Raw genomic sequence first — 24,840 nt, forward strand, 5'->3', positions numbered from 1 at the left:
ACTACAGTCGGGGTTTCCTGGACAACAACCACTACAGTCGGGGTTCCTGGACAACAACCACTACAGTCAGGGTTTAGTCCTGGACAAACAACCACTGGACAGTCAGTCGGGGTTTAGTCCTGGACAACAACCACTACAGTCAGGGTTTAGTCCTGGACAACAACCACTACAGTCAGGGTTTAGTCCTGGACAACAACCACTACAGTCAGGGTTTAGTCCTGGACAACAACCACTACAGTCAGGGGACAACAACCACTTTAGTCCTGGACAACAACCACTACAGTCAGGGTTTAGTCCTGGACAACAACCACTACAGTCAGGGTTTAGTCCTGGACAACAACCACTACAGTCAGTCCTGGACAACAACCACTACCTGGACAACAACCACTCAGGGTTTAGTCCTGGACAACAACCACTACAGTCGGGGTTTAGTCCTGGACAACAACCACTAGTCGGGGTTTAGTCCTGGACAACAACCACTCAGTCGGGGTTTAGTCCTGGACAACAACCACTACAGTTTAGTCCTGGACAACAACCACTACAGTCGGGGTTTAGTCCTGGACAACAACCACTACAGTCCTGGACAACAACCACTACAGTCGGGGTTTAGTCCTGGACAACAACCACTACAGTCAGGGGTTTAGTCCTGGACAACAACCACTACAGTCGGGGTTTAGTCACAACAACCACTACAACCACAACCACTACAGTCAGGGTTTAATCCTGGACAACAACCACTACAGTCAGGGTTTAGTCCTGGACAACAACCACTACAGTCAGGGTTTAGTCCTGGACAACAACCACTACAGTCAGGGTTTAGTCCTGGACAACAACCACTACAGTCAGGGTTTAGTCCTGGACAACAACCACTACAGTCAGGGTTTAGTCCTGGACAACAACCACTACAGTCAGGGTTTAGTCCTGGACAACAACCACTACAGTCAGGGTTTAGTCCTGGACAACAACCACTACAGTCAGGGTTTAGTCCTGGACAACAACCACTACAGTCAGGGTTTAGTCCTGGACATAGTACTATTACAACAACCACTTCAGTTGTTAATGAACTTGTCAATGTTTTAGACACTAAAATGAAATGTCCTGCTTTGTTTGTGGACCTGTCAAAAGCTTTTGATACTGTTTATCAGGCTATTTTATTGAATAAGTTGTCCTCGATAGGCCTGAGCTGACGCCTGTTGATGGTTTCATGATTATCTTAGTGACAGAACTCAGACCATCGTGATTGATGGTGTTGCGTCTAGAAGTACCTAAAGGTGTACCTCAGGGGTCGATAATACGACCTGTTCTTTTCACTCATTTATATAATTGCTATTGGTCAATCTGTTAAAAAATAAAACATTTATATGCAGATGATACTACTATGTACTCAATTGCCCTGACTGCTGACCTGGCTGTGTCAAAACTACAGTCTGATTTTGCAGCTGTACAGGATGCCCTTACTAATTTAAAATGGGTATTTAATAAATGGCAAAACTAAATATATGTTGTTTTTCAGTTCTGGTAAGATTGTCTCAGAAGGATGACATCTTTACTCATTGGATGGTTCTATAAATCAAAACCAGTTCCTGCATACAAATACCTTGGTATTTAGATTGACAATGATTTAGCGTTTAAAGAACACACGACTGAGCTTGTTAACCTGTTGAGTGTAGGGGGCAGTATTGTGATGTTTGGATGAAAAACGTACCCAAATGAAACTGCCTATTTCTCAGGCCCAGAATCTAGAATATGCGTACAATTGTCAGATTAGGATAGAAAACACTCTAAGGTTTCCAAAACTGTCAAAATATTGTCTGTGAGTAAAAGAGAACTGATATTGCAGGCGAAAACCTGAGGAAAATCCAACCAGGAAGTGCCTAAGAGAAATGAATCTCCCTGTTCCATTGCATGCCTTCCCTCCATTTAAAGGGATATCAACCAGATTCCTTTCCCTATGGCTTCCACATGGTTTGAACAGTCTTTAGACATAGTTTCAGGCTTTTATTCTGAAAAATTTACGAGAACGATCACTCGCGTCAGTGGATGGCTGGGTGCCAGCAGAGTTTTGCATGCGCAACAGCTTGGAGCATACATTTTCTCTCTCTCCTATTGAAAAAGCTACGTTCCGGTTGAAACATGATTGATTATTGTAAAAACAACCCGAGGATTGATTATTAAAAAAACATTTGACATTTTTCTATTTTATGGATACTATTTGGAATTTGTGTCTGCCTGTCATAACCTCCACGAGCCTGTGGACTTCTGAACAAAACGCATCAACCAAATGGAGGTGTTTGGATATAAAATAATCTTTATCGAACAAAAGGAAAAATGTATTGTGTAACTGGGAGTCTCATCCGAAGATCAAAGGTAAGCGATTAATTTTATTGCTTTTCTGACTTTCGTGATTTTGCTGCTATCTGTTTTGTAATGTTTTGTCTGTTGAGCGAGATGTCCTAACAAATGCTAACAAATGCAATTCAGCGAATGTTGAGGAAAATGATCCCGCTAACGGGATGGGTGCGCCAAGATTTTTTTTTTTTTTTTTTTTAAAGAGATCTTGTCTCTCTGGTTCACCAGGAATCAGATTGTGCAGTCAAACCATCTACCTGTTCTTGATTATGGAGATACTATTTATCAAAGTGTAGCTGCCTCTATTCTTAAACCCTTAGATGTTATTTTTCATAGAGCCCTTTGTTTAATGACAGAAGACAGTTGTATTTCTCATCACTGTAATTCTTCACCAAAAAGGTTGTCTGGGCCTCTTTAAAGTCACTTAGATCACATCATTACACCCTTTTTTGTTTACAAAGCCCTGCTCCGCAAAATTGACTTACCTAACATCACTGTTAAGATTTTAAATGACAAGTCCCTCTCCCTACTACACCTTCCCCACCACACTCTCACCCTACCACACAAGGCTCCGTTTGACCTCAGGGCTCTTACTTACCTCTATCACTCTTTTATGTCACAGCAGTTATCCCTCCCTCCCTCTGGTTCTGCTCTGGGGCTTCTTCCATTCCTTCGGGCCACTTCTCTTCATCCTCTCCTTCTCTCTCTCTCCATTTTCCTGTCCGCTTTCTGATTGCCTGTGAAATGTAATAGGACAGAGGGTTAAAGAAATGGTTATGGAGTCCTCATCATCATAAGGCTGAGGGCAGGGAACAGGCTGAGGGCAGGGAACAGGCTGAGGGCAGGGAACAGGCTGAGGGCAGGGAACAGGCTGAGGGCAGGGAACAGGTGGGCAGGGAACAGGCTGTGGGCAGGGAACAGGCTGTGGGCAGGGAACAGGCTGTGGGCAGGGAACAGGCTGTGGGCAGGGAACAGGCTGTGGGCAGGAAACAGGCTGAGGGCAGGAAACAGGCTGAGGGCAGGAAACAGGCTGAGGGCAGGGCAAACAGGCTGAGGGCAGGGAACAGGCTGAGGGAACAGGCTGAGGGCAGGGAACAGGCTGAGGGCAGGGAACAGGCTGAGGGCAGGGAACAGGCTGAGGGCAGGGAACAGGCTGAGGGCAGGGAACAGGCTGAGGGCAGGGAACAGGCTGAGGGCAGGGAACAGGCTGAGGGCAGGGAACAGGCTGAGGGCAGGGAACAGGCTGAGGGCAGGGAACAGGCTGAGGGCAGGGAACAGGCTGAGGGCAGGGAACAGGCTGAGGGCAGGGAACAGGCTGAGGGCAGGGAACAGGCTGAGGGCAGGGAACAATCCATTAAAAAAATACATTTGTCGAGAGAGTCGTGCCCAGGTTGTTGAATCCCAATCATTACATTAGTATTTAGATTATCTTTCAAAATTGTTACAACAAAGATATAAAATATTAGGAGGGGAGAAAAATCCTGGGAAATAATACCAGGGTAGATGAGAGCAGCTATTTCTAATGCAGGGGCAAGATGGTGTCCAGAAGCTTCAATGCAGTCAGTAGTTAAAAAAAGTGAGAGAAGCAGCGAAGCCAGAATAATGTCCGAACAGCAGCAGCATACTGCAGGGAGATAACTTGTGTGGAGAGGGAGGGGGTCAGCTAGAGGGGAATCCACCGCTGTTATAAGTGTACTCATGAAATTGTTAACAGCTGTGCTCCTATCCAGCTAGTTAGAACCACCCGGCCTTTTTTTTTTAGCATACAGCCGCACAGATAGAGGGTTAAGCCAATATTACACAAAGAACAGTAAAACACAGCAGACCTTCTACTCCTCGCACCTCGCTTCGGGAAACATGGGCAAGAGACCCCTACTGTGTCTGTGTGTGTGTGTCAGTGAACTCACTGCTTGTGCTCTTTGTCTGTCTCAATATAACCCCTCTTAATATTTTATTCTCTATTCTCTGCACCCTCCCTCCTCTCCAGCACTGCCTGCCTCCGCCGACCCTCCCCAAAAAACCTTGGGGAGGCAATGACAGTGCTCCTTTGTTCGCCCTCCTCTCCTCTCAGCCCCCGTCGCTCTTTCACTCCCTCTGTGCCCACGTCGGTTGTGAGGGGAGGCATGCCTGGACAGGCGCAGGGAGGGAGTGAGAGCCAAGAGAAGGGTGAGAAGGGGAGGGTCTCTCTCTCATTCCTCCACCTTTCTGTCAACTCGGCAATACCAGAGCGTGCTTGGGAGAGGGGGTCAGCAGTAAGGTTTGACCTCTGAACTAACCACTACAGGAGGTCAGCCACACCCCATAGCTGGGGCCTATATAAGGACTTTATATCAGAACATAAACAAAAAGTCCAAACTAAACACCGGGGAGAGACAAAACAGTTTGACTTAAGAGGCTTCACAAGAACAACGAGAAAAGGTTTAATTTCTGCATTCGTTTGGAAAGAAAACAACATTCCAGACTACAGTAATAACGTGCCATGGGGGGGGGGGTACACCTCCTTTAAAACAAAGAAACATGCAGTCTGTTCATTATGGTCAGGGAGACAGTTTTCTGAGCTGCTCCTTTAGCAAACCCATCCCCAAATAGTGGGCATAGAAACCAAATGACTAGAATGGACATTCTGTAATTATATTTCTATGCTATATGTTGCCTGCAGTACTGTAGGTGCCTGGTGGTAATCAGGGAGCCTCCCTGCTAAGAACAGCTCATTTTCCCCAACCCATACTTTAAAGACGCCTAGCCTCCCAGGCAATCGGATCATTAACCTCAGCTAATCTACAAACATTACATTTAGAAAGAAATGTCTTCCCAGGCTTAAGCTCTGTGCACAGCCAAAGCGCCTTGCTTATTCATTTGGAGGGTGCAAGACTGACTGTGTGAGTGAGATGGAGTGTACACACGAGCGTGTGTGTGTGTGCGTGCGTGCGTATCTGCGTGTGTGTGCGCGAGTGAGCGAGACTGCATTTTTATCTACATGCGTGATGTCTTAAAAAAAAAAAATAAAAAAAAAAAACTGAGCAGCCTTGATGGTGTCTGTAGTCTCTCCTGCCAAGCTAAAGCCCCTGCTGGGATCTCAATCAATAGGACCGATGAAGACACCCGTCGTGCCATGAGGGAAAACGCTAGTCTGTGTTTGAGACGGGCTGTCAATCCCCAAGGGTAGAGGGGGGCAGATATGAAAAGAGTTCCCTAAATGTGCAAAGATAATCTGAACGTCACCCCACTGATTCTATGATGAAAACCTAGCTTATTTATACATCTCAAATGTGGAGATAGAAATGCACTGGCTCTAAAAAAAAAATGATTCAGTATCTGAGATGGTTTCTTATTCATTTGGGGACTAAACTGATTATGGATGTGATAAATACAAATGAGAAAATGCTAATTCACCCTGAGTGCAATAAACATGGTTCTAACCTATCGTACAATTCTGAAAGTCTATCCCTCATCTTCCTTCGATGTAACAAACATGAACCCCGCAATAAAAATGAACACATTTATGTGGTTTTATGGATTTTTCCTTCTCTCTTTTCAAATGTGAATCCAGAGAAATTCATTAATAACTAAATATACAGTACTTCAATGCTTGTACGACCTGCTAGATGAAGGCAATAGGGTGGAAGCTACCCCATTGCTCTGCTGATGTCTATAGACTCTTCACATCTTAGAAGAGTAAACAGTTAGGGTAGGGAAGGGCTTGGCGGCAAATTGAGACTGCTCAGTTAGTCATGTCTTGCTCTTTATAGGCCCACACCACATCTCTGACAGAGATGAGTGATCAAGACTCCAGCCAAAGTGTACACAGGTGATTGGGAGGCGTCCCACGCGAACATCTGCGAATCAAACTGTCAATCTCAGAACAGGGAGGTTTTGTGTGAAGGGGGGAGTAGCTTCGGGTTCTCCTGACTTAACTGCCACGTTGGTCTGAGAACCAAGAAGCGTCCGGAAGAGATTCTGAGACTGTCATATTTACTCTCTGTGGTTAGAAGGACTGCCTTTGGGGAGTTAAACCAAACATTATAATGTGAGATGTCAGCTTGAAAATATGACTTGTGTTTCCCTTCGAATAAATTCTCAAAAAAACCTTGACAACTTCAGTAATATATAGACACAATATGTAATTTATAACATTATATATGTTTCTTGCATTTGGTTAAGCACTAACATTCAGTCCAGAGGGTAGATTACGGCCCAGAGGGTAGACTACGGCCCAGAGGGCAGACTACGGCCCAGAGGGCAGACAACGGCCCAGAGGGCAGACTACGGCCCAGAGGGCAGACTACGGCCCAGAGGGCAGACTACGGCCCAGAGGGTAGACTACGGCCCAGAGGGTAGACTACGGCCCAGAGGGTAGACTACGGCCCAGTGGGTAGACTACGGCCCAGAGGGTAGACTATGGCCCAGTGGGTAGACTACGGCCCAGTGGGTAGACTACGGCCCAGAGGGTAGACTACGGCCCAGTGGGTAGACTACGGCCCAGAGGGTAGACTACGGCCCAGTGGGTAGACTACGGCAAAGTGGGTAGACTACGAAGTGTTTAAAAAAAAAACTGCTCACTCAAAGTTGCCATCTCAATTTAATTTCCAATTAAATGTTTTTATTTTTTTATTATTATTTTCTTCTACAACTGATGTCACTACCACAGGAAGATTTTGTCATTTCAACCAAAGAATGTGTGTCATTTCCTGGTATTCCAACTTCCAGATGAAATCGACGCAACAGCTCAGCTACCAATTCTACAACAATAACCTTTTAAAACGTTATCCACCTGTGGAAGTTGGGGACTTTTATTTGTGCATGTTTAAAATGCTTTATAGTATCATCGGTGACATGTATCAATGTACACAATGTTCTTATAGTTGGTGATATCTTGTTATAGAATGTCACTTTCTTTCAAACTCGAGGCTTCTCTATTCCTCTACTTAACATGAGCCAATAGCAGCAGCATCCTCCTCCTCCTAACCATCATATTTACCAAAGAGATCGTCAATAAACGTTTAAGAGGTGAGAATAAACTACCCAACATAGACCCTTGTGTGTTTCCAGCACCATATCTCAAAAGGTTAATAGACGTGTCAATTCCCTAGCCGAGATACCCTGACTGCACCCCCACTCAACGCTCCTAATCAGCCTCCGCAACCCTTCAGAGACCCCCCCAGCCAACTCCAGACATAGGGGCATTTATGAGTGGGACACTAACCAAATGAACGTCCTCCTGGGAGCTATAGTTTAATTGTCCGTCCTCTCCTCTCTAAATTGGACAAGCTGCCGTACTCACAAGAGGCAATGCGGATCTCTCTACCGTAAAAGACAGGCACGTTTCCATTATACTGAACACTGACTTTCTTGGGCGCCCTGAAGCCTTCTTCACAACAATTGAACCGCTCTCCTTGAAGTTCTTGATGATCTGAAGAAATGGTTGATTTAGGTGCAATTTTACTGGCAGCAATATCCTTGCCTGTAAAGCCCTTTTTGTGCAAAGCAATGATGACGGCACATGTTTTCTTGTAACCGTGGTTGACAGAGGAAGAACAATGATTCCAAGCACCACCCTCCTTTCGAAGCTTCCAGTCTGTTATTAAAACTCAATAAGCATGACAGAGTGATCTCCAGCCTTGTCCTCTTCAACACTCACACCTGTGTTAACGAGAGAATCACTGACATGATGTCAGCTGGTCCTTTTGTGGCAGGGCTGAAATGCAGTGGAAATGTTTTTTTTTGTGTGATTCAGTTCATTTGCATGGCAAAGAGGGACTTTGCAATGAATTGCAATTCATCTGATCACTCTTCATAACATTCTGGAGTATATGCAAATTGCCATCATACAAACTGAGGCAGCAGACTTTAACTTTTGGCCACGACTGTAGAATGTTATTTCACATTTTTGGGATGGACAACAGCAAGTGTGGAGCTCACCTCTCTTCCGGACTCTTCTCTTGTCCTCACCATTCCACGCCTCTCCCACATTTCTTCTTTCCTTTTTTTCTGTGTGTGGTAGTGTTTTCTTTCAAAAACCCTGCTGTGTTTGTTAGAACAAGGCAGGGAGAAGTTGAACATGGTTCCAGTTTAGGTATCACCCAGCACTACATTAATGGCACAAGTGACGAAATCATGTCTCTTTTTGCTGCAGGAGATCAAGTCAGCTGTCAATTGCATCTTTCAAGCTTGAATTTGAACAACAGTCAACTACAGTAATAGTTTCATCTTTATCACTTAAAGGCAATACATGCTCCATTTGAAGAAAATAAGCTTTAGCTGACAGATTGGCGACGTCTGTAGAATTTACAGTCGTTTGAAAAGAGAGAGGAAGTCGAGTGGCCATGTTCATCATTTACCTGGAAAGCGTTCAGCTAAAAAAATGACTAACCGGCTTTGTCGCTTACCCACCATTTAAATCATGTTCCTCAGTGGCTGTTCAGCTTTGATAGAACAACCCGACAGGACAAATACCGGTCTCATAGGAAATTGTGAAAATAATTTTCTTTCATCTCAGATCCTAGCGGCATTGTTCCATTCCCCCCACAGGGTGCTAATCTGAGACAAACACTCGAAGACTCTGACACCTTGTCAAATCCCAAACTATCTAACCACAGACAGGAGAAGGGAGGGGGGAAATCTAACCAGAGACGGGAGAAGGGTAAATCTACCCAGAGACTGGAGAAGGGTAAATCTAACCAGAGACTGGAGAAGGGTAAATCTAACCAGAGACTGGAGAAGGGTAAATCTAACCAGAGACTGGAGAAGGGTAAATCTAACCAGAGACTGGAGAAGGGTAAATCTAACCAGAGACTGGAGAAGGGTAAATCTAACCAGAGACTGGAGAAGGGTAAATCTAACCAGAGACTGGAGAAGGGTAAATCTAACCAGAGACTGGAGAAGGGTAAATCTAACCAGAGACTGGAGAAGGGTAAATCTAACCAGAGACTGGAGAAGGGTACATCTAACCAGAGACTGGAGAAGGGTACATCTAACCAGAGACTGGAGAAGGGTACATCTAACCAGAGACTGGAGAAGGGTACATCTAACCAGAGACTGGAGAAGGGTAAATCTAACCAGAGACTGGAGAAGGGTACATCTAACCAGAGACTGGAGAAGGGTACATCTAACCAGAGACTGGAGAAGGGTAAATCTAACCAGAGACTGGAGAAGGGTAAATCTAACCAGAGACTGGAGAAGGGTAAATCTAACCAGAGACTGGAGAAGGGTAAATCTAACCAGAGACTGGAGAAGGGATAACTAACCAGAGACTGGGAAATCTAACCAGAGACTGGAGAAGGCATAACTAACCAGAGACTGGAGAAGGCATAACTAACCAGAGACAGGTAAATCTAACCAGAGACTGGAGAAGGGATAACTAACCAGAGACTGGAGAAGGGATAACTAACCAGAGACTGGAGAAGGGATAACTAACCAGAGACTGGAGAAGGGATAACTAACCAGAGACTGGAGAAGGGATAACTAACCAGAGACTGGAGAAGGGATAACTAACCAGAGACTGGAGAAGGGATAACTAACCAGAGACTGGAGAAGGGATAACTAACCAGAGACTGGAGAAGGGATAACTAACCAGAGACTGGAAGAAGGGATAACTAACCAGAGACGGAAGAAGGGATAACTAACCAGAGACTGGAGAAGGGATAACTAACCAGAGACGGAAGAAGGGATAACTAACCAGAGACTGGAGAAGGGATAACTAACCAGAGACGGAAGAAGGCATAACTAACCAGAGACTGGGAAATCTAACCAGAGACGGAAGAAGGGATAACTAACCAGAGACTGGAGAAGGGATAACTAACCAGAGACTGGAGAAGGCATAACTAACCAGAGACTGGAGAAGGGATAACTAACCAGAGACTGGAGAAGGCATAACTAACCAGAGACTGGAGAAGGCATAACTAACCAGAGACTGGAGAAGGCATAACTAACCAGAGACTGGAGAAGGGATAACTAACCAGAGACTGGAGAAGGGATAACTAACCAGAGACTGGACTGAAAGGGATAACTAACCAGAGACTGGAGACCCAGAGACTGGAGAAGGGATAACTAACCAGAGACTGGAGAAGGGATAACTAACCAGAGACTGGAGAAGGGATAACTAACCAGAGACTGGAGAAGGGATAACTAACCAGAGACTGGAGAAGGGATAACTAACCAGAGACTGGAGAAGGGATAACTAACCAGAGACGGGTAAATCTAACCAGAGACTGAAGAAGGCATAACTAACCAGAGACGGGATAACTAACCAGAGACTGGAGACGGGATCACTAACCAGAGACTGGAGAAGGGATAACTAACCAGAGACTGGAGAAGGGATAACTAACCAGAGACTGGAGAAGGGATAACTAACCAGAGACGGGTAAATCTAACCAGAGACTGAAGAAGGCATAACTAACCAGAGACTGGAGAAGGGATAACTAACCAGAGACTGGAGAAGGGATAACTAACCAGAGACTGGAGAAGGGATAACTAACCAGAGACTGGAGAAGGGATAACTAACCAGAGACTGGAGAAGGGATAACTAACCAGAGACTGGAGAAGGGATAACTAACCAGAGACTGGAGAAGGGATAACTAACCAGAGACTGGAGAAGGGATAACTAACCAGAGACTGGAGAAGGGATAACTAACCAGAGACTGGAGAAGGGATAACTAACCAGAGACTGGAGAAGGGATAACTAACCAGAGACTGGAAATCTAACCAGAACTGGAGATAACTAACCAGAGACTGGAGAAGGGATAACTAACCAGAGACTGGTAAATCTAACCAGAGACTGGTAAATCTAACCAGAGACTGGAGAAGGGATAACTAACCAGAGACTGGAGAAGGGATAACTAACCAGAGACTGGAGAAGGGATAACTAACCAGAGACTGGAGAAGGGATAACTAACCAGAGACTGGAGAAGGGATAACTAACCAGAGACTGGTAAATCTAACCAGAGACTGGTAAATCTAACCAGAGACTGGAGAAGGGATAACTAACCAGAGACTGGAGAAGGGATAACTAACCAGAGACTGGTAAATCTAACCAGAGACTGGTAAATCTAACCAGAGACTGGAGAAGGGATAACTAACCAGAGACTGGAGAAGGGATAACTAACCAGAGACTGGTAAATCTAACCAGAGACTGGTAAATCTAACCAGAGACTGGAGAAGGGATAACTAACCAGAGACAGGATGCACGCAGTGGGGCTTAATTCTGTAGGCCTATCAGCATTTGGTTTGCCAGTCTCCAAGATCCAATCTTCTAATACTCAGTGCCGGTCGGAAGGATATCTGTCAGATAGTGCTGCCCCAAGGCCTCGGCTGCGTAATCGGATTTCAGCAGAAGAGGAGTAATACTGGCCCTGCCAACAGCCCTCTGCTCCACGCTCCCCTTACTGACCACCGCCAGGCTTCACCTCATCTTTTTCCACACACTGGGAATGGCGGGAATTATCCATGTGTAACATGAGCTCCAAGATGAGGGAGGACAGACGAGTGGACCGAACGCTGATCCCTTTTCTCTCTCTGTGATAAATGTCATTGACCGGCTCCGTTTCAGATAGCTCAAGGATAAGCAGACCCCTCCCTTTGGAAAGGCAGACCCCTCCCTTTGGAAAGGCAGACCCCTCCCTTTGGAAAGGCAGACCCCTCCCTTTGGAAAGGCAGACCCCTCCCTTTGGAAAGGCAGACCCCTCCCTTTGGAAAGGCAGACCCCTCCCTTTGGAAAGGTTTTGCTGTAAGTGCTGCCTTCACCAAGATCAATGGCACATACCGTCGACTGGCCAGTTCAATCCCAGCAACAATGGTGCTGCACAAATCTCTGCACATTTTTGTGACCGCAATAGACGGACAACCGCAAGACGGTTGGTTTATAAACTCAATTTAATCAAAACACTTCCCCTTAATGAGGCCAAAAGTCTGATTGATTTCTCATGGAGATCAGTCTGTGTAGAAATGAATGTATCATTTCTACACATTTCTACTCCTCCTTGTCAACTCCCAAATCTATATGAAATGGGGCAGAGCATCGCTCTAGCCGCTCCATCCAGATGGCAGGAGAACAGATGTAATTTAGTTCATTAACCTAACAGCACTTAACCACTGGGCCATGTACTCTAGATGGTTCAGTCCATCAGAGAATGTTTTTATTTGAAAGAAAGCGCCTTAATAGCATCAGGAAACGTTAACTACTGTCACATGTGCTCCCTCTCCGGCCTCTAGGTCACCAGGCTGCTCGTTAGGGAGCACACCTGTTACCAGCGTTACGCGCATAATGACACTGACCTGGACTCCATCACCTCCTTGATTACCGGCCCTTTATATGTCCCTCCCAGTCGTCATCGTTGCCGTTTCATGTCGCTACACTACTGCTACTCTCTGTTTATCATATATGCATAGTCATTTTAACAATATCTACATACCACCTCAATCAACCTTACTAACTGGTGTCTGTATGTAGCCTCACTGCTGTTAATACCCTCGCTACTGCATATAGCCTCACTGCTGTTAATACCCTCGCTACTGCATATAGCCTCACTGCTGTTAATACCCTCGCTACTGCATATAGCCTCTCTATTGCATGGAGCCTCGCTACTGCATGGAGCCTCGCTACTGCATGGAGCCTCGCTACTGCATGGAGCCTCGCTACTGCATGGAGCCTCGCTACTGCATGGAGCCTCGCTACTGCATGGAGCCTCGCTACTGCATGGAGCCTCGCTACTGCATGGAGCCTCGCTACTGCATGGAGCCTCGCTACTGCATGGAGCCTCGCTACTGCATGGAGCCTCGCTACTGCATGGAGCCTCGCTACTGCATGGAGCCTCGCTACTGCATGGAGCCTCGCTACTGCATGGAGCCTCTACTGTTTTCACTGTCTTTTTTATTTCTTTACTTACCTATTGTTCCCAATACTTTTTTTGCACTATTGGTTAGAGCCTGTAAGTAAGCATTTCACTGTAAGGTGAACAACACCTGCTGTATTCGGAGCACGTGACAAATAAACTTTGACTTGACGTCGGTATTTGTTGTTTTGTTCATTTATTGAATATATTCACTCCCTGAACTTGTTTCCCGGACTCTCAGTGTACGGCCAGGGGCTCATTTGCTCTGGCGTTATCAAACGGTGGAATAATTATGACAAGCCTCTGATTTTATGATGTTGTGATTATTACACCATGTCATACCATCTGAGTTTTTCTTCATTATTTGAATATAGGGGCCTATGGAGTGGGGTTTAGGCTACCCACTGAAAGAAGAGAATGCGGGAGAAATCACCACCCCGTTCCTGCTTATTTATTTATTATTTATTTATTTTTTATTTCACCTTTATTTAACCAGGTAGGCTAGTTGAGAACAAGTTCTCATTTAAAACTGCGACCTGGCCAAAATAAAGCATAGCAGTGTGAACAGACAACATAGAGTTACACATGGAGTAAACAATTAACAATTCAATAACACAGTAGAAAAAAAGTGTGCAAAAGGCATGTGGTAGGCGAATAATTACAATTTTGCAGATTAACACTGGAGTGATAAATGATCAGATGGTCATGTACAGGTAGAGATATTGGTGTGCAAAAGAGCAGAAAAGTAAATAAATAAAACAGTATGGGGATGAGGTAGGTGAAAATGGGTGGGCTATTTACCAATAGACTATGTACAGCTGCAGCGATTGGTTAGAACCCTCTCCCGAGCCAATAAAATGACCTTCCTGTTTGGAACCCTCACTGCGAGCCAATACAGTGACCTTCCTGTTTGGAACCCTCACCCCGAGCCAATACAATGACAAACCTTCCTGCTGAGAACCCTCACCCGAGCCAATACAATGACCTTCCTGTTTGGAACCCTCACACCGAGCCAATACAATGACACTAAGACCTTCCTGTTTAGAACCCTCTCCCGAGCCAATACAATGACACTAAGACCTTCCTGTTTAGAACCCTCACCCCGAGCCAATACAATGACACTAAGACCTTCCTGTTTAGAACCCTCTCCCGAGCCAATACAATGACACTAAGACCTTCCTGTTTAGAACCCTCACCCAGAGCCAATACAATGACACTAAGACCTTCCTGTTTAGAACCCTCACCCCGAGCCAATACAATGACACCAAGACCTTCCTGTTTGGAACCCTCACACCGAGCCAATACACTGACCTTCCTGTTTGGAACCCTCACACCGAGGAAATACAATGCCCTTCCTGCTTAGAACCCTCACCCTGAGCCAATACAATGACAGACCTTCCTGTTTAGAACCCTCACCCCGAGCCAATACAATGACACCAAGACCTTCCTGTTTTGAAACCTCACCTCAAGCCAAAACAATGACCTTCCTGCTTAGAACCCTCACCCCGAGCCAATACAATGACCTTCCTGTTTGGAACCCTCACACCGAGCCAATACAATGACAAAGATCTTCCTGCTAAGAACCCTCACCCCGAGCCAATACAATGAACTTCCTGCTTAGAACCCTCACCCCGAGCCAATACAATGAACTTCCTGCTTAGCACCCTCACCCCGAGCCAATACAATGACAAAGACCTTCCTGTTTTAGAACCCTCACCTCGAGCAAATACAGTGACCTTCCTGCTTAGAACCCTCACCCCGAGCCTATACAATGACAGACCTTCCTGTTTAGAACCCTCACCCCGAGCCAATAGAATGACAAAGACCTTCCTGTTTTAGAACCCTCACCTCGAGCCAATACAGTGACCTTCCTGCTTAGAACCCTCACCCTGAGCCAATACAATGACCTTCCAGTTTGGAACCCTCACCCCGAGCCAATACAATGACACTAAGACCTTCCTGTTTAGAACCCTCACCACGAGCCCATACAATGACACTAAGACCTTCCTGTTTAGAACCCTCACCACGAGCCCATACAATGACACTAAGACCTTCCTGTTTAGAACCCTCACCACGAGCCCATACAATGACACTAAGACCTTCCTGTTTAGAACCCTCACCACGAGCCCATACAAGGATACAAAGAGGAGAAGACATGTGAAAAGGATCTGTGTGTTCACACAGCGTTTCCCCCAGGTTCTCCAGTGTGTGTGAGCTCAGGCGGAGAGAGGGCTTGCACCTGGAGCATGGAGGAGCATGCAAGGTCAGGGGCTCCTCACGGGGTTAAAACGGGAATTGCTCGCTCTCCTGAGGAGGCCAGACAATCCCTGCGGTGGCGTGGCACAATATGGGCCTTTTTTCCCCTCCCGTTCCCCCTCTCCTTCTTCTCTTTCTTTTGGAGAAACGCAGTAATCCATAACACAAGCAGCAACCGGCAGCTCAATTATCCTCACCTTAGAACATTTTCTAAAACAATTAACCTCTTCATGGACCGCAGACTATTCCCAGGAAAGTACACATCGGTATTTGAATGAATCCTCCATTTACAGTCAGTGACCCCAGGTCTCCGAGAAGGTCTCAGGGGGATTCGAGATATGCAAAAAATATATTTTCCTCCAATTCACACATAAATAAACACACTCGTACATTTGTGAATTAGGACAAATATAAGCACCCATCTAATTATTGTTTTGTTACTACATTCCTGACCGTGACATCGGTCAATCATAAAATCCTTAACTGTTGCTTTGTGATTGACCTTAGCAGCATGGGTGTTATATTATAGTGCAATAAAGATAATTTATTTCAGTACAGATTTATAGACTGGCTACAAAATACATAAAAACATTTCATATAATTCTCAATAACCATTGGCAAACAGTGATTCGCATAAGCAAATATTACTACTATTTTACGACCTACCCCTAATGCAATGTGGTTTTGTGTTAAGATGAATGCGGAATGAAAAGGTGCAACACAAAATGCAGTGCAACATCAATTTCCAAAAGAAACAAAATTCCTACTCATTACAATTTAGCTAAAAATATATATATATATTTTACCTTTAACTAGGCAAGTCAGTTAATAACAATTTCTTATTTTCAATGCCAGCCTAGGAACAGTGGGTTAACTACCTGTTCAGGGGCAGAACTACAGATTTGTACCTTGTCAGCTCGGGGGTTTGACCCTGCCGCCTCCACACTCTAACCACTAGGTTACCCTGCCGCCTCTACACTCTAACCACTAGGTTACCCTGCCGCCTCTACACTCTAACCACTAGGTTACCCTGCCGCCTCTACACTCTAACCACTAGGTTACCCTGCCGCCTCTACACTCTAACCACTAGGTTACCCTGCCGCCTCTACACTCTAACCACTAGGTTACCCTGCCGCCTCTACACTCTAACCCAGTGGTTCTTAACCTGGGTTCGATCGAACCCCAGGGGTTCGGTGAGTCAGTCTCAGGGGTTCGGTGGAGGTCAAGACACACATCCGACTCATATGATTTGTGATGACACGCCCTGCTTGGCCATCATTGGCTGCAGGTGATCACGCTACAACGCTTGGCCTATCTGTGCTGCAGGGAATTTGGTGTGCCCAGTAGTCTACTTGTGACTGTCGGGATGGTATGTCTTGTGATTTCTTTCTTAATATTTGAATCCCTTCATACTTACTATGTCGAGCAAAAAAAGAAAGTGGTCGGACGAATATGTACAATATGGATTCACATGTATAATGGAACGTGATGGGAGTCAGCGTCCTAACTGCATGATTTGCAATGCCAAGTTGAGTAATTCTAGTCTAGGACCAGCAAAACTAAGAACACTTCCTTAAGCTGCATGGAGATGGAAAATACAAGAACACAACGCTCGCTGAATTCAAGGTGAAGAGAGACAGATTCGATGTAAAAGCTACTCTGCCTGTTCTCGGCTTTGTACCCATCAACAAACTGACAGCATCGTACGAAGTTGCTTACCTGATCGCAAAGCAGGGCAAACCACACACCATTGGTGAAACACTCATAAAACCAGCTGTGTTGAAAATGGTGAATATATCATGCTGAGCAAAGAGGCTGAAGTTAAGTTATCCCAAATTCCTCTTTCAAATGACACCATCAGCGACAGAATAGAAGACATGAGCAAAGACATCTTGGCTCAAGTAGTTGCAGATCTGATTTCAAGCCCGGCAAAATTCTGCCTTCAACTCGACGAGACCACAGACGTTTCCAATCTAAGCCAGCTTGCTCTATTCGTGCACTATGTGAAAGACGACGTGATAAAGGAAGATTTTGTTTATTTTGCCTCTTACAACAACAACTAAGGCAGCCGATGTGAAGAAACTTGTGGATGACTTCTTCAAAGACAACAATCTTTCGTGGGTTTCTGCAGTTTGTTTGGACGGAGCTCCAATAATGCTGGGAAGAAAGTCTGGTTTTGGTGCGCTAGTGAAAGCCGATGTACCACACATCATTGTTACGCATTGGATTCAGCACAGGCATGCGTTGGCAACAAAAACCTTGCCTCCAAAACTGGCAGAAGTATTAAATATTGTAGTGGAATGTGTGAACTATGTGCCAACTAGTGCTCTGAGGCACCGCATCTTCAGTGAGCTGTGTAAAGAAATGGGCTCTGAATTCGAGGTACTTCTGTACCATTGTAATGTTCGGTGGTGTCCCGGGGACAGGTGCTGAATCGTGTTTTTGCCGTGCGTGTGGAATTAGCCCTGTTTTTGCAAAAGCACCAACATTGTCATGCAGATTGCTACAAAAATGAGTTCATTCTCATTTTAGCGTACATGGCTGATATCTTCGCAGTTCTCAATCATCTCAATCAAAAGATGCAGGGCGGTGGAGTCAACATCATCGAAGTGGAGGAAAACCTGAAGGCTTTTCAAAAAAAGCTACCGTTATGGAAACGATGAACAGAGAACGATAACTTCGCAAACTTTCCCCTGCTGGACGACTGTGTAAGTAAGATCGAAGATGTATCTGGAATCGGAGTCTATATACAGGGGGTACCGGTACAGAGTCAATGTGGAGGCTATATACAGGAGGTACCGGTACAGAGTCAATGTGGAGGCTATATACAGGAGTTACTGGTACAGAGTCAATGTGGAGGCTATATACAGGGGGTACCGGTACAGAGTCAATGTGGAGGCTATATACAGGAGTTACTGGTACAGAGTCAATGTGGAGGCTATATACAGGGGGTACCGGTACAGAGTCAATGTGGAGGCTATATACAGGGGTACCGGTACAGGTAGAGTCAATGTGGAGGCTATATACAGGGGGTACCGGTACAGAGTCAATGTGGAGGCTATATACAGGGGGTACCGGTACAGAGTCAATGTGGAGGCTATATACAGGGGGTACCGGTACAGAGTCAATGTGGAGGCTATATACAGGGGGTACCGGTACAGAGTCAATGTGGAGGCTATATACAGGGGGTACCGGTACAGAGTCAATGTGGAGGCTATATACAGGGGGTACCGGTACAGAGTCAATGTGGAGGCTATATACAGGGGGTACCGGTACAGAGTCAATGTGGAGGCTATATACAGGGGGAGGCTACCGGTACAGAGTCAATGTGGAGGCTATATACAGGGGGTACCGGTACAGAGTCAATGTGGAGGCTATATACAGGGGGTACCGGTACAGAGTCAATGTGGAGGCTATATACAGGGGGGTACCAGGACAGAGTCAATGTGCGGGGGCACCGGTTAGTCGAGGTAATATGTACATGCAAGTAGAGTTAAAGTGACTATGCATTGATAATAAACAGAGAGTATCAGCAGTGTAAAAAAAGAGGGGGGGGGCAAATAGTCTGGGTCGTCCAGATCTTGACTTAGAAAAGGTTGGTGACCACTGTTATAGGGGCTAGGGTTCTATTTGAGATTTAGCGGAGGCCAGATCTAGGAGTGTCCTTAATTAATGCCTCAGCCGAGGACAGATCTAGGAGTGTCCTTAATTAATGCCTCAGCCGAGGACAGATCTAGGAGTGTCCTTAATTAATGCCTCAGCCGAGGACAGATCTAGGAGTGTCCTTAAAATGCCATGACACTCAAAGTAGGCCTTAGAAAAACAGATTGTTTTCATTTCCAGCTGCCCTCATATTTTCCATAGCCTATCACACATGTTCCTTACTTTGTATGGGGATTATTCTTTCAATAGAGGAGATCCATTTCCTGTACATTATACATACTCTTAAAACATGTGCAAAAGGTTTGAATATGGAATTTAAAAGCTTGGTTGCAAGAAAGTAAAATCAATCATAGAAGTCTTAATTTGATCAAAGTAAGATTTGTATCTTGTTTCAAAAATAGAATACACAGTGGTCACCCAGAAATGTTAGGGAAAAAAATTCCATGACGTGGAATAGTGTAGGTCGATTTTTATTTCACCTGATTGTAGAATGAGCATTTTGTGAGTGTCATACACAGACCACTCAAATCAGCCATTTTGTGAGTGTCACACACAGACCACTCAAATCAGCCATTTTGTGAGTGTCATACGCAGACCACTCAAATCAGCCATTTTGTGAGTGTCACACACAGACCACTCAAATCAGCCATTTTGTGAGTGTCACACACAGACCACTCAAATCAGCCATTTTGTGAGTGTCATACGCAGACCACTCAAATCAGCCATTTTGTGAGTGTCACACACAGACCACTCAAATCAGCCATTTTGTGAGTGTCACACGCAGACCACTCAAATCAGCCATTTGTGAGTGTCACACACAGACCACTCAAATCAGCTATTTTGTGAGTGTCACACACAGACTACTCAAATCAGCCATTTTGTGAGTGTCACACACAGACTACTCAAATCAGCCATTTTGTGAGTGTCACACACAGACCACTCAAATAAGACATTTTCCATAAAGCTAGCCCGTCATTCAGCATTCCTCAGACGACAGATCAACGAAGGCATTCCAAGAAGAAAGACGTGTGACCACAAGGGAGGGATTTTTGTTTTTCTCCTATAACAGATTTAGGCTTGTCGTTATGAGATTAAAGCAGGCTAAATGGAAGTTTGTGGGTGAAAAAGTCCATATTTTAGGCTTCACAAAAGCTCCTTTCAACCAAAGACAATTTTTCCATTGAAGGGGTTTTCAAGAACTCGCAAGTCCTAATGAGAGCTTGGTAAGTCAGCCTTTTGTTTACTCATTAGAACCCTCCATGCCTTAGCGTTCAGCCCCAGGTGATAGACATTCGCTTATAGCAGTGAGTGTGGCCAAATCGTTTAGAACGTGACACCTGTCTTCAAAAGGCCTGAGTATAACCACCAATGTAGTACTGAAACAGGGACAGGTTCCGATTAAAACAACATGATCCAGGTACGCATGCAAGAGCATGAGGTGCAAAGGTAGATAATGCCTTTATGCCGTGGAATGAGACAGAATGTGCAGGCTAATGATCCCAAAAAAATAAAAATGTACATTTTTCTTTTTAAAGAATCTGCCATACTGTGTGTGAATAAGCCCTCAACTCTGTTCGCATTCAAAAAACAAAAAAAACCCTAGGTGCTGTTTAACTATGTTTCACAGCCTTGCTGAAAGAGTATGGTAGAACACACACACACACACACACACACACACACACACACACACACACACACACACACACACACACACACACACACACACACACACACACACACACACACACACACACACACACACACACACACACACACACACACACACACACACACACACACGTTCTCAACAGTAACAGTGTTGTCTTTCATGTTCCCTTACTCCCCTCTATACAACGACAGCGGAACTGGCCACCCGCAAGCATAGCGTGCTGGCTCCTTGATTGTGGATGGAGGAAGGAGGCAGACAGGCAAACAGACAAGCAAAAAGATAGGCAGGCAAACACAGGCAGGCAGGCAGACAGGGGCAGCAGTAGGGGGGGGGGCATATAAAACAACTGGCTGTTCTCCAGACTGACTGGAACATTATCTTTCAGGTGTCTCGAGGCGGCAGTTGGCGGCAGTTGGGTGAGGTGTACATAACAGAAGAACCAGACAAAGAAGAAGAAGCCTACCAGCTGCAAGCAGGGAGGGAAACAATGAGGTTATAAACATTTGATGAGGCATCTTCCACTGGAGTGACTTTCTGTGTTGGGTTGTTTTTCTCACATTCACCCCCTTTCTTTCCCCCCGGGAATGGGACAAATACATTTTTATAGATCTAGTTAAAACCATCTGAAGCCTTTCAAAAACAGCTAATTTCCTGCTCTTTTCTAAGATCCTTAAATGTCTCGATTTCAGAGCGTTTTTATTGAGACTCAAAATCTATAATTTTTTCCCTCCCTTCTGTGTTGAAATCAATCATAGGGTTATAACATAACCTCATATAGCCTGTCTTTTCCATTTGATTGGAATGTGATCCCTCTCAAGCAAAGGCACGTTTGGTAGTGAGACAGAGAGAACACTCTTGTAGGCTTGCCAATACTGCCGACTTCAGTCTTCTTATAACTGAGCTTTAAAGATATCAACATTTAAGGGTAGTTTTGTCAGAATATTTGGCATGGAAATGGAGAATGAAATCGGAGAATGATACACCCTTTCTCTCATCCCTGTTGCTGAGCTTTGCCCCTCAGGTGTTCCATGTCCTCTTGTTGGAAACTTGGGTTAATTGCCCTCACTCAGCCATGTCGACCGGTTGGACAGCCCTGTACGGTCTTTTAGGGTCAGCGTGTTTGGCGGGCCTTTATTCAAGCTGTCATGCTCTAACATATATCCTGTCAAAATCAGAGCACTTAGGCTACCTTTTACGGACTGTTTCTAACCAAAACCACGGGGGTGGTAGGGTACGCCTATAGGCGTGAACCTCGAAGTATACGGATTAATTATACCATTTTATAAATAAAATACATGTAATTTTAGAAATGATTAAATTGTTCTCTCAACGTGCAAACACAGGACGTGGGGTGCAAGGTGTGAAGAGCAAAAAACAGAAATGGCTCAACTTTTTTTAAACAAGACATGTAATGAGTCACCATTGATAGGCGCGCATCATCAAAAATAAATCTGAGTGAAGTAATGAAAACACTTACGTACGGTTCATTTTAGAAGATGATGACTGAAGATGACTCACAGTATCGTACGGCTCAAGAATTTCCGCTGCCAACAGTCAGTCCATTGGAAAATGTGTCTGGTCCCTTGAAAACTTGTCTTCATACCTAATAATTGTTGCGCTGTCGTTGACGTCCTGCCGCGCCGGACTCGGTTCTTCAGTGACGCTAGAATCCCGCGATTGAACGCTGTGTGGAGAGACGCGAGAGGAATCTGTCATGTGAGCTATGAGGAGTCGCGCCATTGGCTAGTAGGAAAGCATACATTGATAAGGCTGGTCTTTGTTCCATTGGACTAGCACGGGAACGGACGGAGAGAGGCGCCTCCTAAGCGAGGGTGATCTGTGTGAAAGAATGTGTGTGCGGTGAGCGGTGTCCACAATTTCCAGCAAAAACGAACAGTAACAAATTGGTGAAGTCATTTTTGTTTTGTCGTCAAGAAGAACAAATACAAGTCTAATAACAAATACAAGTATAATACTCATAATTTTAAAAAGTCTAGAGAAAGCTATATGCAAGACAGTGTTATAAAAATTAGAGACAACATTGATAAAGATGAGCAATAATGACTCTTTAAAATAAATTATTCAAATTCTGAGCAATATTGTATGCTCCCCCAAAAATGGGAAATAATATTTTTTCATACTAGTACAATTTCTCAAATAAATATATTTTGTTTAAAAAGTAATATTTGTTTTTCTCAGAAAGGTAGTGGTCAAAATTATTTTATTATACTAATATGTTTCGAAATGCTTCCACATTAATGTGGATGCTACCATGATGATGGATAATCCAGAATTCATTGTGAATAAAGGTAGGCCTATATCTTGAGTGAATTGCTAATAATAGTGAGTGAGAAAGTTACAGAGTGAAAATGTTCATACCCCTAAGACATGCTAACCTCTCACCATTACCAATAACAAAGGAGGTTAGCATGTCTTGGGGGTATATTCTTTGACACTTTGAAACTTTCTCACTCATCATTATTAGCGATTCACTCAAGATTTTAGGCCTCTCCGTAATCATAATAGCATCCAGATTAATGTAGAGGTGCTTAGACTTCTGTAGCTCAGTTGGTAGAGCATGGCGCTTGTAACGCCAGGGTAGTGGGTTCGATCCCCGGGACCACCCATACGTAGAATGTATGCACACATGACTGTAAGTTGCTTTGGATAAAAGCGTCTGCTAAATGGCATTTATTATTATAAACATTATATTCTTATTTACAATAAAATAAATGACTTCAAAATGACATAATACATTATTTACCATTCATTTATATTGGGCACAAAATAATCTGAAACACAACCAAAAATGAACTGCAAATGCATCCAACAAGTTTGTAGAGTCACAATAGCAATAATTAGTGCTAGGAACTTTTGACGACTTTATTTATTACAAATCTTTAGGGGTGTCAATAATTTTATGACTACCTTTTTGAGAGAAAAAGTATTACATTTTGAACAAAATCTCTTTCTCTGAGCAATGTTATTAGTATGAAATAATATAATTTCCACCATTCTTTGAGCATACAATATAGCTTTGTATTTCAATTATACATTTTATACAGTCATTATTGCTCATCTTTATCAAAAGCGTTGATCATTTCGGAGCCCACTGTAGATGAAATATGCCTACGCAATTGTAGAATTTAATTTTTTACAGAAGTTAATTAATAGGTCATCTGATACATGCGGATATATCTATAGGCGATTTACCCTTATGATGTTCAACACACCAAATGTTCCTTCTTTTTTGATTTTATGCAATATTGTTTAAACTATAGGTTACAGGTGAATAGGTTTGTTTTACAAGAGGCTGAATTGTTTGTATGCTTACTATGTTACGGCATGGGGGTGTACTGAAGGGTTGTGGCACCTGTATTGCATAGATACTTTAATGGGTTTAACTTCCATACATGTCAGACTAGACACAGGTTATAGCTCCATTGTAAACAGATCATCAGAATATACAATATATTCATGACTAAATGTGGTATACAGTGGCCTTCGGGAAGTATTCACACCCCTTGTCTTATTCCACATGTTGTTGTGTTACAGCCTGAATTTTAAAAAATTGATTTAACTGTCTAATTGGTTCTTGATCATTGCTAGACAACTATTTGTAGGTGTTGCCATAGATTTTCAGGTAGATTTAAGTCCAAACTAAAACTCGGGCCACGTAGGAACATTAACTGTCTTCTTGGTAAGCAACTCCAGTGTGGATTTGACCTTGTATTTTAGGTTATTGTCCTAGCGAACACTGAATTTGTCTCCCAGTGTTTGGTGGAAAAAAAGACTGAACCGGGTTTTTCTCGAGGATTTTGCCTGTGCTTAAGCTACATTCCGTTTATGTTTTTATCCTGAAAAACTCCCCAGTCCTTAATGATTACAAATATACCGATAACATGATGCAGCCACCAGTGCTCCCGAGTGGCACAGCAGTCTAAGGCACTGCATCACAGTGATAGAGGCTTCACTACAGACCTTGGTTCGATAACTGTCTGTATCACAACCGGCTGTGATTGGTAGACCCATAAGGCTGTGCACAATTGGCCCAGTGTTGTACAGGTTAGGATTTGG

The 24,840-nt window shown here is 44.2% G+C and overlaps 1 long non-coding RNA gene across 3 annotated transcripts in view; it reads right to left on the minus strand.

Annotated features, from left to right (window-relative positions):
• The window catches only part of LOC123996642, a 39,435-nt gene extending 16,950 nt beyond the window's left edge, over window positions 1-22,485 (minus strand). For 2 of the 3 annotated variants that reach the window (XR_006832022.1, XR_006832020.1), the window contains exons 1-2: window positions 22,241-22,485; window positions 2,948-3,086 (exon numbers count right to left, since the gene is read on the minus strand). This is a non-coding gene — a long non-coding RNA (uncharacterized LOC123996642). The remainder of the gene's footprint in view (window positions 1-2,947; window positions 3,087-22,240) is intronic. The other variant, XR_006832021.1, reaches the window with a different exon arrangement.
• Between the last annotated feature and the right edge of the window lie 2,355 nt (window positions 22,486-24,840).

This window comes from Oncorhynchus gorbuscha, linkage group LG02 (assembly GCF_021184085.1).
Source record: "Oncorhynchus gorbuscha isolate QuinsamMale2020 ecotype Even-year linkage group LG02, OgorEven_v1.0, whole genome shotgun sequence".
Taxonomy (NCBI): domain Eukaryota; kingdom Metazoa; phylum Chordata; class Actinopteri; order Salmoniformes; family Salmonidae; genus Oncorhynchus; species Oncorhynchus gorbuscha.